This window comes from Nesoenas mayeri (assembly GCF_963082525.1).
Source record: "Nesoenas mayeri genome assembly, chromosome: 11".
Lineage (NCBI taxonomy): Eukaryota > Metazoa > Chordata > Aves > Columbiformes > Columbidae > Nesoenas > Nesoenas mayeri.
In genome coordinates this window covers 14166322-14180149 of record NC_137563.1, presented here as the reverse complement: position 1 = coordinate 14180149, position 13828 = coordinate 14166322, and positions in this window count along the sequence as shown.

Here is a 13828-nt window from a genome sequence, read left to right as displayed (position 1 = left end):
TCCTAGGAAGGAAATGGATGCACACACCTGACCACTTATAGATTGGGTCACACGCTGTATCTATGAGTCTGGCTGGCCACTCCCCAGATTTCCAGTGTCATCCTTCAGGCTGCTTCAGCCCAGGAGAAGTATGTTTTTCCTTCACCTGCATATGCTGCATCATCCAGTTAGCAAGAATGCAGCTGAGAGTCACATGGTTCTGGTTCCTGATCACAGAGCAAGAGATTTGAATTACTCCAGGAAGGCACTTTCAAGAATTACTACAGACTTTGAAACAGATCAAACTGGTATCTGTGACTTGGACCAGTAGAGCAGGATTTCCTGGCATTCTGCCTGCTTGATGATAATGTGAAATCCAAATAAACCTGTGACTTTTGGGTGACAAAGGCTAGTCTACAGAAGGAAATAAAGCAGTTTGCAAGATCACTCATAATTCATAAATTAAAGTTTCTATTATGAAATTAAATTGTTTCTGCAGTGGAACTATTCCCATCAGGTTTCTCTCTCCAGAGAAAACCACAACAAAAAGCAGTGAGTGCTTAATCAGAAGACCTTTGAAATTACTTGAAAGACCCATTCACTTCTGTTGGGTTTTGACTTATTCCATATATTTATTCCAATCATGAGATTTAGATGGCAGAAGTCTCCATAAAATTCTTCTGCTTTCTCTGCATTTCAGAATGTGCCTAAAATTTACTGTGCCTGACATAACTACTTCAAAACAAGTCAAATGCAGAAAAAATACACAGAAAGCCTCATGCACAGTGACTATATTATAACAAACTCTTTGCAGGCTCTGGGGAAGGCCAGTTCTCTTTTGTACTGCTCCTTACTCCACTGTATCTTACTCTTTCTATTCAGATGCCCAGCCTTGTCTGTAGTGCTTCTGACGTGCCATTGTAGAAAGATTTCAAGCCACATCTGTTGAGGAAGTCTTTAGTTGCTCATATTAATTTTAATAATACATATTTAGTTTTGTAGATATAAGTTTCTAAAAGGTGTCATTAGCATTAACAGGAAAAGTTAATGCTGAACAATTAACTGCTATTCTTTCTCATAACTTCACGATGCTTAGGCATTTTGCTGCTCTTCTAGCCTACCCACACTACTTCTTCAAGAAGTTTATTCATCATTGGTTAATAGAGCATCATTCCCACCTCTGGAAACCTTTGAGTTACTTGAAAACTTGAAAAGCTACTTGAGTGGCTGGACTGAGTAACACATGGGATTCTATTAGGCCTCTTTGAGTTGGCTTAATAGGTTCTACAGCTTGCTTGGGTAGAATCTTGTCTTTACCTGGCAGGGGAAACAGAAATGGCATATCTCAAGAGACAGATTTAAATTCTTCCCTGTTGCAGGTTTGTTTTTTGCCGAAGTATTTCAGCATGGAAAGCGAGCACTTTAGGGCTACTGTATTTATTCCAAAATTCGGCTTCTGCAAGGAGTGCTTTTTTCCCACTAGCTTAATCTAACACAACTCTCAAAGCTTTTTTTTAAATGCACGCATACACAGTCACATACGTGACAGTTTATTAACACTGTGTTTTAGTTAGTACAACTTAATCTTTCTGATTTCAGAACTGCAGTGTTCTAATGTGAGCAGAGAAAGTGTGGTACAGATAGTAATGAATGCTTAGAACAGACCTGTCTGGAACACCTGCTCTCCCTGTGCAGAACAAGAAATGACAGACACACACACACATACACAAAAAAGAAATCACTAAAAGACAATTGCCCTACTTCTGCTCTCATTTTTCTAGCATCTGTCTGATAATAACTGAGAAGTAAACGGAGGTGCTCTGGATATTAATGTGGGTTAATAGAATTAAAGTAGTACAAAGGAAATATCCTATTGGTTTTTATAATTAACCTGGAGATCCATTGCTGCTGCAGGTCACTGAACAAAGAAATTATAGCGTTGAAAGAAGAGAAAAATACAGATATGTATACAGGATCGGGTTTGAGTCAGATAAAATGGTGAGCTAGCTAACATGCCATGAGCCAGAGCTATCAGTGAGGTCTGCCCCATGGCCAGCAACAATCAGAGGGACTGACAGGAGTCACTCCTGTGACACAACTGACACTAGCTGTGGGGGGAAGGAAAGGAGGGGATTTGTCTTCCTATGAGGCCCTGGGAATTTGCCACTGTTGAAAACAGGATGTTAGACCATCACTCTGCCCCTGGAAGTTTCTATATTCCTACCGTTTAGAGAAATATTTACCAAATGATTAATATAGTAACATGAGGTCAAATCTTCCTCCCTCTAAAATCAATAGCAAAATCCCCAGTGATTTCTACAGATGTTGCACGGAGACTACAATACATTAGTACATTAATACATTAATAGCATGCACTGGATACATTGAAAACACCTGATGGTTGTTCATTTTCTAGGTTGATTTATTTGAGTAAACCATTTGGGGGAGTAAGAAACACTCTGGAAATCTTCAATCCGCTGTCTTATGACACACAGTGTACTTTTGCTGAAGCATTAGAATGAAAAATACACCAAAATATTCTGACAGCAGACAGGATAGCAAGCTCTTAAGGATAAATTTTAGTACATTTCCCACTTCTCATATGACTGGAGTTATGGAGTCTCCATGAATTTTGGGGTTCTCCTGTATTTGTATACACATTTAGGATTTTGATAAATTAACAAGAAAGATAAAATACATAGACAAAAACTTCCTATAGAATTAAACATTGGACAAAAACTGTTGAAGTGCCCCCTGGAATTGTATTCCTGCTGAGTAGTTCTGTCCCTGTCTTTAGGAAGACAATGTTGAAGCATATTTCTCAACAGAATATTGTTTTCCTTTGCTTGGCTTATGCGAGGCACAGTGGCCAATGTGGGCATAAATTGCACTTGGAAGATGAGTAAAACTAGAGCACTTTATGAGTACAACCCAGTTGGCCAAATCTTCCTATTTATTGGTATACCTTCTCTGCATAAATCTGTTGTAACTATAAACAGGATCTTGTCCTAAGATTTGGAGTCATTTCAGTATGAAGGTGATTCTCTGATAGCAATGTAAAAATCTAGAAAAATAATGAGTTGAAACATACTTGGATATTTGGCTGAAGTTTTGACCCTGATGGGAACCTAACAATAACTTCCACATTTCTAGGTTGGATTTTTGCAGTGCAGGACAGCCACACAAACACGCATACAAAGGAACAGCAGCTTTAAAGATACCTGAAATATAATTGGGGTTTTTTGCATGCTTGCTGCTGGCCCACATCCACAGATTTCCTGAGTGCACGTTGTCAGCCACACAGCTTTAAGAGCGGAATCTGTTTCTGTATTGTGAAAATAGCACTGCTGGCATAGTTCAAATGCCTTTTGTTTGTTTCGCCCATCTATAGAACCTATACTATTTCTTCAGTTTTTCGCCTTTTGTGACTGATGTTGTTTATTAATTTTCTATTAATACCGCAGTTGTTTGGTGTAGTTTCCACAGATCACATCAAATTATCTGGAAATTTTTCAGCCTGTGGTTAGATTGCTCTTTGCCTGACAGTACCAGAAATAGCTGCAGCTAGAGGTCAGATTCCTAGACTACCTTTAAGCTAGTATGCTTGGGTACCAGCAACCGCTTTGCAAGAGCGACACTAAGGTTATAATTCATCATTATGTAGATATAACTCGAATTCTACTGTTTCTGTAGCCACATGTGGTCTAGACACTTATAATTGCTTTGGTTGAATTTTTAGCTGTCTTTTGGTAAATACCATCTGATCATTTTAATGTAAAACCTTCAAAAAATATAAGGTTTTCCCTTTCTAGAAATTCTGAGGCTTTCCTTGGGCTAGAACAGCATGATTTTGTACAGAGCTTGGTGATACAAAGTGGGGAACCTGTTCAAGTAGAAATTGTGGTCTCATTAACCTACAAAATATTACAGATTCCTGATGACATAGGTAGTGTAGGCCACCAGTAAACAAACCACAGGCATTTCAGCACAGTTCATTCTGTCCTGTGTGATTTCTGGAAAAATGGATGAACTCTTAAGGCCCATACTGTGAAATGGTGAGTGCTCAAAACTTATTAAACAGCAGACGTCGTATTATGCATGTGTCAAACAGTATCTCTGCAATTGGTCTTGATGCATATTCCAGTAAGGAAACAACAAACAGATCATGTTTTCAGTGAAAGATACTAGGATCTTACCAAGTCACATGAAAAAAGGGAAACTTCTGAGAAAGATCACAACAAGAAGTGGAAGCACTACAGTCCCCAATGAAAGCATGAACATACCTGCTTATACTTTTCTTACACTGTTGACATCTTCCTAGGTCAGTGCCTGAAGTTAGGTGGAATGAACCCAGCTCTAAAGCGGTATTGAAAATAATTTGTTTGAGAATACATTAAAATGTCGAGGCAAAAGACAACTTGTTTTTGGATAAATTCTTTTTGTCAAGTCATAGTCCAGCCATCATCATTAACTACCTCATAATGCCTCCCAGGTCATCACTCAGTACTATGCAGAGTAGTACAAATGCCCCGACTGCATAGGACCTGTTGTCTGTCTTGTTTGTCAGCAGCCAGGATTTCCTGTTTCAGAAAGACACGCAAGAACTTCACAGGAGATAGATATTAATTATCCTCCCACTCCTTCCAAATATCTCCCCGGATTTCTAATAATTAGAGACTGATTTACTTCCTGAACAGTATGTTTAGTAACTCCTGCTGACACATTTTCACAAATAATAGGTGTTCTTACCAGCTATGAACTTTTATTTCTCGCTAAATTATCAACATCAGCACCAGCATGTTTCACAGTCTAATCATGATGTATTAAAAAGTACCAACTTTGATTCTCCTTGATCCATTCTGGTGATTGTCTCCTTGATCCAGTGTTACAAGATGGTAGAGTAGACGCTATCTATGCTTTCTCTGTCCTTCATAAATTAATTGATCCAGATGCAGGATCACTCAGTTTTCAGTCCTCTTAGTCATGCAATAGTATCTGAGTACTTCTCACAGCAGCAGTACTTTTATAGGAAAGCACCATACACCTCACATCAGCCACTTCATGCACCTTAACATCTCAAATGCTATTTTAACTGTGGCTCTATACTGAAAAAGATCAACCTGGCAACATGGCTGTTCTGTATTATATTTCATTGCTAGGGAATTGATATCCAAGGAGGATTAAATAATTTCCCTCATCTTACAAGAAAATTGTACTCTGGCATGAGCTCAGTCTCAAGATTCCAAAGCTTCAATATACCATTTCGCTTGTCAATCTCTCTTTTAGGTTGGTTTATAAATGAACCCTCTTTGCAGAGGAAGCATCACAATTGGCTCCATACCAGTTGCTGCCTGGGAAAACAAGACAAAAGTTGCACTGCTAGGGTGTAATTAAATGAAGTTAACAGGGAGAGTGCAATACCTCAGCTGCAATGACAGCCACAGCAGGACTTGCTGGCTGCTTAGCAGTGCAGAGGGATGAATTTTGCCATTCTCACTATATTGAAGGACACAAGCAATGAAATATGGTGCCACTGGGCAATTTAATCACCCCCATGGGAAATGGTCACTAGCTTCATGGATATAGGTGTGAGATTCTTTCCAACAAACTACTGTAGTTTTGCACAATGCATACAGTCATGGTATACAGAGGGCATTGTGTAATGAAACACAATTCATGATGTATTAAAACATACCTGCAACGTGGCACTAAGACCCATACTTGCAGGAGGACTTTTGAGACTAAGGCAGGAGCAGCGACATGGCTGTTGCCACCCACCCCACACGGCATCGCCTGCTCTCTGCTGCCAGCTGCAGGGCATGCTCCTCAGGCACCTTGGGTGGGAAGGGTGACTTCTCTTGGGCATCTCAGTCGTGACTGCAGTTCCCACGTTTAAGACGGCCGACCATTTTCTGTGGATAGCCCTTCTCTCTCAAAAAAATTTGCAGCTTTCCCTTTTTGTGGCCTTTTTCTTTTTTTCATCTTTCCCAAGAGCCAGAGATGTCAAGCCCTGCTAAGCACAGAAAAGTTTCAGACGAATAGCAAAGTTAATGGGTATCAATCTCCCTTTTCCCTTCCATAATACTTTTAAATTTGTATAAATTATTAAGGTGATTGTAACAATTGCACTGACTAGATAATGCACCAAAGTTAAAACGTGCTCCTTTTATCTGACTCTGCACTCAGTTTCCTCACAGCTCGTCCCTGGCAGCCATGCACACTCATGTTTGTGGTCAGCAGCACAGATCACAGCATACACGCTTCAGGGAAGTGTTAACTGCAGTGTGTCCAGTGGCTATCACCAGTCTGCTCTGTGGCTGGTTGGTAACCTTGTATTATTGAGAAGAAAATCGAAAATGACCAGACTTACAGAAGTTTGTGGTATCAAAGCTCAGTTACATGATATCTGATGTGCTGGGCTTGGCAGGTATAGAAGATACAGGTCCTATTTAATCTCTCGGTGTGGAGACCTACTCTGTGAGTTACTCATCCTGTGCACTGTTGGTAAGCTTGACACCATATAGAACAGATCTAGGCAGACTCTCTGCTCCACCAAGTTTCCAGGTATCCGATTCCCTCCTGCCACCTGCACTGCAGATACTGCCTGCCTCTCACTTTACTTGTGGACAAAAGGAAAGCTAAAAACAGACGTAAAATAAAATCCCAAACATGCAGTCAAGATTTCATGCACAAGAGAGTAGAGACCTGGGAGACACCTAGAGAACACAATCAGGAGAGGAACCTCCCCAGTCTAAGTTTTGTGTTTTGTTGTTGTTTGTTTCCTTTGATCAAAACAAAAAAATCCTCACACTCCCCCTCCCAAAATGCCAGACTTGCCCCCAAAAGCAAAATCTTCCAACAGCCACTTATCAAACCGCTAGACCTTTCTGTCAGCATCTGGCAACATGTGTCTTCTGTGAATAAACTAATGTTAACTCAAATATCTGGTGGTCAGGAGTCCACACTTCCTCTATGCCTGGGTGCACCTAATGCCATGCGTCAGTGTCTGCACTTGTCACTGACGAAGGAAGCACCACAGCTGGGAAGTGCAAGAGAGACCATCAGCCAAGTACCAAGTTAGAAAGCCCACCAGAGTGTAGCACACATTGGTAGTCCCAAGATCTTACCTGCACCTTTGTAGGGCTACTGTGCCGTAAGCAGCTGGCACAGCAGGGCCGGTACTGGGGCTTGCTTCATGGCAGTTGTCACAGGGCAACACATCTGATGAAAATCCAGTTTTGTCTTTGAAAAAATACTTTCATGGGACCCAGTGCAAACATATACTTGTTGATATATACATGCCTTCAGATCGAATCTGTTTCATTTTAAAAACAAATAGTTGAGTCTGTGAGCATTTTGAGCTGGTTTGCTGTGTAGTACAAACTTACAGCTACCTTTCTCCTGCAAACAATACAACAGACTCTAGCTTACTGAGTGCCACTGTTTCCCAGTGCCATTATAGCTCATTTTCTCAGTAGAGCAGCCAGCAACAGCAATAATGACGGAAGAGGAAAGGAGGTTGATTAAGTTGATTAAGTAGGCTGTGGTTTTCCTTCTGCTATCCCCACTCCATATCAATAGCACCACTGTGGTACATGCATATGAGGTTTATCATGTACATACCTGAAAAGATTCCTCTCCCCTTATACAGGTAGAAGCTGTAGTAGCCTTATTTCTTACTCATCCTACTCTGCTTATCCGTTGATGCTTATTAAATTCAGTCCATCTGAAAAAGTTTCCTAGCTAAAAGATGCCAGGCAAACTGAAGAGATTAATTCTCTTGGGCCCTCTAGGAGGCTCACACTGCCCTTGGACTTGATATTACATACAACACCACAGACCATGGTTTTCCATTGTGAATCTCAGTAATGCTTAAGAAGTTCACAGTTGCGAGAGACATTTTGATCTGAATTGTGAATTTGATCTTACCTTTAAAATAGCTGGATACCACACACAATATGTACTGAAATAGCAAGGCACAGAGAGTTTTGTTTGAAGCAAATGTAGCCTGATTCAGGAAGCTTCCTTTCCTTGGTGGGCTGATGTTACAGCTTTTACATATTTTTATTGGATTTTATTTTTTACTTCCCTCTTTCATAACCATTCTACCTGTTACAACGTAAACCATTTTCTTATTTCAAGAAAAACAAATTTGAAACTCCATGTAAAGCAAGAAAATCTAGACTTAAGGCTGTTGTTCTACAGCAAAGACACTCCACAGAGCCTGCTGGCTACTGCAGAGCCCACACAAGACCTTCAATATCAGATGCATGGCAAGTAAAATAGCTCCCCCCTTAGAAAGCACTGCAGCATCTCACAGATGGGGAGTGTGAAGGGCTAAACACAACACAGAAAGCAGATCTGCTGAAAAATCAGATTCGCTGAAAAATCAGATCCTTGGCATTTCCTCCCAACATTTTCATTCAGCAAGTTTCAACACAGACACAATATCAAGTTTTCAAGGTCTAGTTTTGTGCTCCATTTTCTAGGCATCTTGACAAAAATAAGAGGAGGTGAAGGACTGAAGCAGCAGCTCAAATGGATTAGAAAACAGAATCTTCCTGGTTCTCAGTGCTCTGCTTCCAACTATTAGACCACCCTGACTTCTCTGGATGGCTCAGTTTCCTTTGTTTTCCTTTTGGTAAAGTGTTTAAAAGACAAATTAAGAGGCTTGTTGGGACTCTGTCAAAAAGCTCTTTTACAGAGAAGATATCCAAGAAAATGCCAGAACACAGATGAAGGTTGTCTCTGCTGGGAAGAATTTACAATAACTACATAGCCACTGAATTTGTGCATCAATTTTAAACAGGTTTATGTTTTCAGACAGGCAACAAATCAGCTGATACAGCACTTGAAGTGATGCACACCCATCTTTCTCTGCCTTCGGAGTGTGTGTGTGTGTAATGCATATGTATTTGCTCTTGCATGCTTTAGTCACAAATACCCAATGAGTCTTTCTTCCTTAAATAGTATTTGCTGTACTTTAACCAAAAGACTTGAAGAACAAAATTAAAAGTATACCAATCTCAGTCTCATCTGTAGTACAGAAATCACATGCTAGCAGCCTCAGCCAACTCAAGTTCCAGGTCTGAGTCCTTACCTCCCAGGAAAATAAAGGCCAGGCTGGGCTGAGAAGAACCAGTTCTGTGTCTGGGGGAGGCAAACTTTTAGTGAACAGCTCAGCTCTCCTGTGCACAGTGGAAATGCTTTCTAGAAAAGTACATTTCATTTCTGGCACAGCCAGAGTTTTCCCAGGGATGAATGCCAGACAGCCTCTTTCCACTCCAAAGACAGCGATGTTTTCTTTCTCTCTCACAAAAACACACAGAAGTAAACACATCTTTGACAAAAAAACAAATCCAAGGGAAAACACAGAACTACACACACAATTTCTGGAAAAAAGATAAAATGTGAATCACACAAAATAGACTTATCTGATACTGGCGGGCACTTGGTTATCCAAGGTTTGAAGATTCTGAAAACATTTCTGCAAAACAGAACTAGCTGTGCTGCACAAGGGAACGCGACTAATCAGTCTCCATTAACAGAGCAACCACAGAAATATCAGAAACATATGCTGCTCCTTTTTCAGCACTATCATTTGTCTCAGCTGCACTCTCTTGAGAATCTTTGCTGCAAATGCATACAGGAAATAGGCATTTCCTAGCACGACTTCAGTGTGCTCCCTGCCACCCTGATCTTGAACCTTCACAGTCTTTCCCTGGAAATAAAACCTTACATCCATCCCAGCCCAAGTTAGGTATCTGCAGGTTTAAGATGGCTTAAACAATATTCAGTGCCAGGCTCTTTAAGAGGAGTGAAGGGAAGGGTCAAAATCCAATTAATCAGAAGTGGATCCTGCACTGATCTTTCTTACCATGTATATTTTCTCTATTCACATTATGCCATTGGTAGGTTTCATCCTAGCCAGACTGCATGCAACCAAAATAAAAGGACTGCTTGAAACTAATGAAAATAGCTTTGTAACTCAATATATAAAATGTTGGTCAGAAAGCCCATTCTGCTGAAGAAGTACACAGAAAGCATAGAACAACTCAAGTTACCTGTAATGGGTCCCTTTTCTGCACTCACATCAAGTGTTCCTACAGTTTTCCTACTGTAGGAGGAGGAACTTGGAGAGCTTAAAATTTAATCATCCACCTGTGCTCAGATTTTAAGTAAATTTGTTTTGCCTGTTCTTCTGCTAATGGCATGAAGCTTCAGGATCTGAATAAAACAGCAAATTATTAGAAGTGGAGAAAAGATCAAATGTTCCCTCTTACATAAAACAGTCCCTGCTGACCTCACATGAGGCTCACTGGTAGCAACCACTAAAGAGCTGTCAAAATGCTACAGAGGTAGGTGAGCCCAATTCACTACCGCACTTGACCTTTTCTGTTGAACTTTACGCTCCTTCTTATTAAGTCTTTCCTTTCTTACGTGTTAAAAGAAAACCCTATAATACAAAACCCGCTTTCTATTCATTTCTATACCTTTTTCTTGATAGCTCAGTGCTCACAAATAAATTTTGAAATAACAATTAAGTTTTCCCCACTATAACATAGTAGGGTCAGAGGGTTAAATATGTGGCCTAATCAGCACCTTATGCAAAAAAGAACAAATTAAATGTGCTATAAACCCTGGCAATTGCTAAAGAATGTTGCTCTTTCAGCAAAATCTTTGAACATTTTGCAATGTTACTTGATAACTGCAGTTGGTAGAAATTAAGCAGCTGAAATGTGTAGTTATACTCATAGGACAGGAAGCTCCAGTAAGCTAAAAGCATCAACATTTAATTACTGAAATATGCTGTGTGATCCAGAAAAGGCCTAAAAGCTGAAGTTGTTGTACTGCGAAGCTCACTCAGCAAAGCACACAGCTGGCCTGTAAAAAATGAGGAATGCACATGGCTTCTGGAATAATTTAGAAAATCAGCTATAAATCAGAACAGAATATTTAATCAGGAAAAAGGAAAGAATTAAGAAGAATGAGGATAAATTGGAGGAATACGCAGATTAGTCAACAAGTTATAGTCTCATCACCAAGAGACTACATTGTGTGGGGGAAACCTGCCTGGTGATTGAACAATTAACAGCAACTGGCACTGCTGAACTGAGAAATTATTTGCATAGTATAGGATTTTCCTTAAATGAAGTACAGCACAAGGAAGCAGGTACAGCAAGAAGATGATGACTCTTACTTTTTCTGTCTCCATGCACGAAAAAGAGATATGATGTCTGAAAGACCTTAATGCTTTTATGAACAGAGATGCCTTCCAAACTCCAGGGCATTAAAATCCATTATATGTGACTACCATCCTTAGTTTTATTACTTGGACAGTGAATGAGGAGTCTATGGAGGACAGAAGGATTTTCTTGTTTGTTTTACATTTACGCATCTTGCACTGTATAGCAATTGCCATTGAAAGATCTTTCGAGTATTTTCCAAAGGTTAGTGATATAAAACATCAAAACACACCTGTAGAAGTTACCTTGTATTCTCTTACCTACAAAAGTAGGCTCAGAAAACCAAGATCTGCCAGGGTGTAACATATTAGTGAAAATGCTCGAAATGGAACATGGGTTTGATTCTCAAAACCAGGAATAAGTCTTCTTAAGGCATGAGTTGTCAGGAATTGAATATAGCAATCTTACACAGCTGTTTGAAAAACATGTATATTTAGGCAGAACAAAATTTATAACAGGAAAAAATATTGTTTTTATAGAAAATCTCTCACCACATAAAAATGGTCAAAATGTCAGTGGGCTATGAAAGGCCATTAATCCCAGAGACGACAAAAAGATCATTGTTCACTATAGATTACTTACATTGACAGAAAAGCGCCCACTATGTAAGTCATCAGGTCAGGCTTATATCAAAAACTATTTAGCTTCGGTCTGTTTATGAGATAAACTGAAGGTCTCTACAGCTCAGAATTCAAGCCACGTCCCTCTGTAATACACCAGAAATTCTGGTATTTGTACGAAGTTCTAGGGACTGAATGTCTTACTACCATGTTTCTTCACATATTCTCCATCTTCCTTCTTTTTATGGGTTAAAAGCTTCTTCTGAAATTCATTTATTAATAGAACTAGATTACACAGAAATATCAGGGAAGTTTTTCTAAACTAAACCTTGACTTAAGATGAGTTCTGATCAAAAACTGCCATGAGATGGAGTGAACAAATCAGACATCCTTAAACTATTAGCAATGTATTTTCATGACAATCAAGACCCAGACCCTACCCTCACCATAACTAGCATGTCTCAAGAAGCACAGCTACCGACTGGTTTGTGAACGATTTGAAGTACCCTTTTCAACATCTTAAGATTTTATTTTGATTTTAGTCATATCATTTGAGAACTCTAAAGAGGAAATGCCATTTCCAAGCCTAAATGAACAAAGACCAGTTATTTTTATGAAGACATTTGGGGAGGGAGGTCTAATAAGCAAGATCTTTCCCACTAGGAGTCCACAACAATGTGTCTCCTTCCTTCTAACTTATTATAAGTTCAAATGAGAAAAGGAGTCTTCTAGGTTTTATACCAGCGACCTGCTTTCCAAGTTACAAAGAAAGTAGTTATCCAAAAAGAGGAAAATGCAGAGACTTGTTTACAGCATGAGTATTCCCCAGATTATTATTTTCTTTTATATTTTAAACACATGCATCTTCCATATAAAATTCAATTGTCATATCAAGCTATGTGCACGTACAAAGAACAGAAAGAGCTGACTGACTGTTTATTTTAAGTGAATTTTTCTTTTACAGTTTAGTAACCAGAGGTAGATGCAATATTAAGTGATTTTGTTCCAGTAGTTTGAAATAACAGCCACCTGTGAACATGAGGACAGAGTGCTGGAGGTTGGAATCAGTTGTTTAAAGTTAAGCCTACAAAAACATGCAAATGAAGCAACAAAAAATAAATCACAGCAGGCTATATGATGATTATCAGTACAGTATAGTGCAGACCTTCTTCAAGGAAAGGTTGTTTCTGTGTTGTCCAAATAGTAAAACTAGTACTGCAAAAAATTATATGATGTCTGCTATTTGAAAATATATACAAGGTTCAGAGACAGAGTATTACAACAATGCCGTTCATATTATTTCCCATATATCTCAAACCACCAACACCAAGTTGAAGGGAATTACACAGCAGAAGAGTCTATAATCTGCAATGCATGAGCATATTTCTGATCCTGCAGGCAGGAGTTTCATTTCATATAATCATATGAAAATGGATACTGCCATTGTCAGGACTTTTGCCTTAACCAAGTCCATCAGCCTCACTTTCAGAGCTGTTAAATTTGTCCTCTTCAGTAGATGCCTTTGTGGGCGTAATGGAAGCTCCCAGCAACTTCAGTTTAAAGTATTTTTTACAGTGACATTACACTATTATGTGGCCCACTAACCAAGTGCTCACTAACCTCTAACTGGGGACAAATACTAATAATCAGATAGCACCTAACTATGCTTTCTTAACAAAATTATGTAGTAGTGCCCTTTACTTAGAATTCTAGATTTGTGAAGGAGCAAAAACAGTCTGGTGTAATATAAATTACAAAAAATATTTTTAGCAATAAAATCGTAAATGCTTTTAAAATAAAATCTGCAAAGTTTGGGGTTTTTTTCCTGTCAAATTTCCCACAAGTTTGTTGAACAGATGGATCACCCAAAATGGAGATACTTCTGCAAACTGAAGTACTAATATATGTCTGCATATATGACCAAACACTGCAATATACCACAAATAGATGCTGAAGAACGGCTTAGAGAGAAAAAATCAGATTACATACTTTGTTTCCTTGGTGCAATTTCTTGCCAGGTGCATAAAATTTTGGGAAATATTA